The sequence below is a fragment of the Crocodylus siamensis genome, chromosome 8 (genome assembly GCF_052110815.1).
Source record: "Crocodylus siamensis isolate JL-2025a chromosome 8, ASM5211081v1, whole genome shotgun sequence".
Classification (NCBI taxonomy): domain Eukaryota; kingdom Metazoa; phylum Chordata; order Crocodylia; family Crocodylidae; genus Crocodylus; species Crocodylus siamensis.
Genome location: NC_143402.1, coordinates 21120001 through 21124207, shown reverse-complemented (window position 1 = coordinate 21124207; position 4207 = coordinate 21120001). Strand labels below are relative to the sequence as shown.

The following is a 4207-nucleotide window of genomic DNA, read 5'->3' as shown; positions in this document are numbered from 1 at the left end:
GTTGCTCCCAGCATATGGCCTAGACTCAAGATCCTAAAGAAATGGTACTGACCAAGAAATGCCAGGTATTGCATCATGGACTGTGAGGGGACATGCTCTCTCTCTAAATCTATTGGTAGTTGGGAAGGGAAACAGTAGAGCTGCTTAGACTTAAAGAGGATGTTGGCACAAGAACAAATTGGCTTTGAATGAGACTTAAGGAGCTCAATCTGCTTAATTTATTAAAAACAAGATTACAAAATGATTTCGTTAAATGTTAAAGCACTTCCAGGAGGGAAAAATGCCAAACGCTAAAAGACTTTTTAATCTAGTGGAGGGAGGCATAACAAGAGCCAAAGTGTTGAATTTAAAGCCAGACACATTCAAATGAGAAATAAGACATATATTTTATTAATATTGTGGCTGATTTAAGCACTGGACCAAACTATCAAAGACAGAGGTGGATTCTGCATTGCTTTGATGTTGTCATATCAATACTTGAAAATATGCCACTGGTATCACTACTGTTTTTATTTTTTTTATGGCTGCTTTATGCCTGAGGTCAGTGTACATGATCTGATAGTCCTGTCTCTCTCTCTAAATCATGAATATATGAATAATTGAGGCTTGAGCATGTTTTCAGCAACACAGCTCCCACTAATACCACGGTAGAACACTGTTTCACTATTGATTCAGCTAAGAGTGTGACTTGCTAGAACAGCAAGAGCATATCCTCCTGCATGTGTTTTTGAGATCTCCTATCTATAGAGCAATGGCAACATGTAGGGGGTGCACCTGCACACCCTGAGAGCACTGGTGCACCCCCTCACAGCCAGCGTTCCCTGTTTAGGTGATGGGCGGGGGGGCAGGCAGGAGCTGAGAGCACCGGCTGGGGAGCGCGGGTGCCAGGAGAAGCACCGCTGGCACTTTGAGGTTGGCACGATCGGCCGCAGGGAACACCCGCTCTGTTCAGCGTGATTGGCCATGGGGGGATCCCCACCCCGGTTGCTGATTGGCTTCTGGGGGGGGTGCGGACAGGCAGGTGTCTCCCCTGACTTGGGAGGCACCAGTCACCCATGCTATAGAGTATCATAGTCCAGTCCTACTTAGAAGAACTCATCAAACAGGATACTTTTATGTGACCGTGTTTGCATAGAAGAAATATTATTGACCCATTGTCATGAAAAATCCAAAATTCTTTAGTTTGCTCTACTGCTACATAGAAGTGATAGGCCTATCACTGGCACTATCATAATGTTTAAAACAAGGTGCTAGCAAATAATACCGTAAATGTTATTAAAGTCTGCATGATGCAAACTGGATGAAACATTTACTTATTTCCATTTCTAGTACTACATTCATGACTCAATCTTTCAGTATGAGTTCAGATAATAAATGATGAGCTGCCTTATGGAAACATGCCAAATATGCAGAAGTAACATCACTTAGTAATCTAGTCTTGGAAGTACATCTTTTTTCTCCTGAAATGGGAACAGTTGAGTGTTTTAGTACAAAGACTATCCCTTAGAGACTTCTACTGAAGGGGAAAATTATGTGAATGTAATAGGAAAATACAAACATGAAGTGCTACATTATTTCTTGATAGATTTAAATCATAAAAGCATAACATAAGATTAGTTCATTTTGCCTAAATTAAGCAGACAGAATAAATAAAAGCAGAAATAATATTTTCACTTGTACTCTGTGAAAAAGACATCACTGACTTACACTGTTATGCCTAGATACAAGACATCACTTTTCAGGCTATTATTGAAAATTGAGCTACCTTCACAAATCCTATAAGGTCAAGAGGCAATATGATAGGTCACTGCACCACCAAGTTCACCTTTGGAAATGTTAGTTCAGCTTAAGAATCTTATTTATTGTGCTCTACAACTTGCAGTATCCCTGACACCAGTGGGAGAAGGGTGTAAAGCTCAACGGTCCCATCAGAAGAGTAGCATTTTATACTCCCTTTGCATTCATTCTGCTGAACTAGTCCCAATCTGTAAGCAAGGGACAGGGCAGTGGACAATCAGGCCCTGCTTGTAGTAGTTCTACTCATGGTAAGACAAATGCAGAGCTGTCATATGTGCCGCTTTGACATTCCTAGAAATGTGCCTACTTATGGTTTGTTACATCAACACAAACATACACAAGAGAAGGTCCTTTGCCCAAAAAGCATATCATCTTGATTATATACCAGCTCTGAATTAGGTTTATGGTGCATTTCACTTATGTGTCTCAGAATTAGTTTGCTACCAAAGCAACCTTTTTTAGCATTGATCAAAAATACTTCTCGCTGATGGACAAAAAGCTGTGATAGCTTTTTAGTCGACTCCTGTAACACATACAGCAGGAGCTTTCTATGACTACACAGTTCTCTTCTCTTCTGCAGGGGAATATATCCACTTTATTCTAAGGCACAAATTTACATTGCACAAATTTAACCATTGAAAAACAAAACGAACAAAATGAATGTACCAATCCTGGTCTAAGGATGAAAAAAACATTTCCAGGAACACTGAGCATTGGCACAGGCCTTACTGTGCTAACATCTCTATGCATTAACATACTACTGACAAGGAAGTACACAGGGAACGGCATGCAGTCACAATATTGATATCAAGTCTATCTTCTCTAGAGGTATCAGAGTTATTGTAGAAAAGATGGGACTCTGGCACTTGAATCTCCACTGCTTGCTTTCTTCCAAAATATCACATCTGGATAGATAAGCAGAAGGCCCATCTTGGAAATTTGTTGCTTGAAATGCATAATAAAGAGGAGACATCCCCTTCCCACACAATTCTTATCAGACATATTTATAAAGTTCTAAAGAGTTTCACTGTAATTTGTGAAAAGGTTTTTAAAGAAGGTGTGTAAACTGAAGAAAACCTCAGACAGAAGGCGGGGCAGGCTAACACCTTAGGGTGCGTACACACGTAGTAAGTTGACTTAAGTTAAGCCATGTTGGAGTGTACACATGTACACCTCCTTGACATGGTGGCAGCCATCTTATGAGCTGAGTGGACTTAACTAACTTGACTCAAGATAATACACCTTGGAGGTGTATTGTCCAGCACTGCACTTAAGTCAGCACTGCTCCGTGTATATGTGTATGCTCTGACAGTTAAGATGCCTTAAAAATTTTCAGTTGGCTTAAATGTCAGAAATTTAGTACAGGTGTGTGCAGCCTTAGCAACTAATTGGTTCAAAGATGCATAAGCTGTTGCAGGCTGTCCTGCCCTGCCTTCTCTCCATCCAAAGCTTTTTTTGATGAAACCCCTTTCTCTCTTTGCACTGTCCATTTCTCTTTCTCAAGGTACATATTTTTTTATCCTTCCTTCCCAGCTGCAGAGATCCAGTTGTTTGTCCTCTTCTGTGCTTCTGTTGTGTCTTGCATGATGCAGTCCTTTCATTGGCAATGGAAGGTTCATTTATCCTCTGTGAGGTTAAAAAGCAAAGGCAACAGCTATTAGTACAAATAGGTTGTGTTTCCTTGCTCCTCTTCCCCTTTCTCCTAACTAGTGCAAAGTATACTGCAAAACAGGACTCAAGAACAATAGAGATGGTTTGGCAACTTTTGAGGCTGTGGATTAGTTATGCATGATTTGAACTTCTTTTAGACAAGGGACAGCAGCAGGCAAATGTCATCACCATTCTCAAAAAGAAGAAAACAGATGACTGATCTGAACAACTAAACATTATGGCCATCACGTGCAAGTGATTGGAAAGGATGCTTATCTAGGCACTTTGAAGACTACCTTCTAAACAGCAACCCAGGCTCAGAAAAGGGTGAAGTACCTCTAATCAGGCAATTGGATTAATGACCCTTTTTGAAGCTAACTGCAAAACAACACTGCAAACCAGTGGCAAATCCCCTGTACACCTAACAGAACAGCCCAGCTGGCACTGTCTAACAAGACTCTCCAACAGTTGCATCCTGGTACTACTGCTTCTTAATATTTTTAACAATGGCATGCCACTGGCACAATCACGGAAATTTGGATACATGTATAGTCTCGTTTTATCATCAAAGTGAGCACTTTCACCCAAACTCTATTTGAAAAAATTAGACTACTGTAGATTATGGTGACTCTGAACACATTTTCAGAAAAATTCTTGTGTTTTACTCGTGCAATGATTGTCCAAAAAGATGCCTGAAAATCACCTTTAGCAGAATTAAGTCCAGGCACCAGCATTTTCTGGAATATCTAGGACCTGGAGG

The 4207-nt window shown here is 40.5% G+C and overlaps 1 protein-coding gene across 1 annotated transcript in view; it reads right to left on the bottom strand.

Moving 5' to 3' along the window:
* Nucleotides 1-306: 306 nt before the first annotated feature.
* Nucleotides 307-4207, bottom strand: part of LOC149858184 (G protein-coupled receptor 83-like) — a 40335-nt gene continuing 36434 nt past the window's right edge. The window contains exon 7 of the mRNA XM_090060541.1: nucleotides 307-3423. The gene's annotated coding sequence lies outside the window, so the exon portion shown is untranslated. The remainder of the gene's footprint in view (nucleotides 3424-4207) is intronic.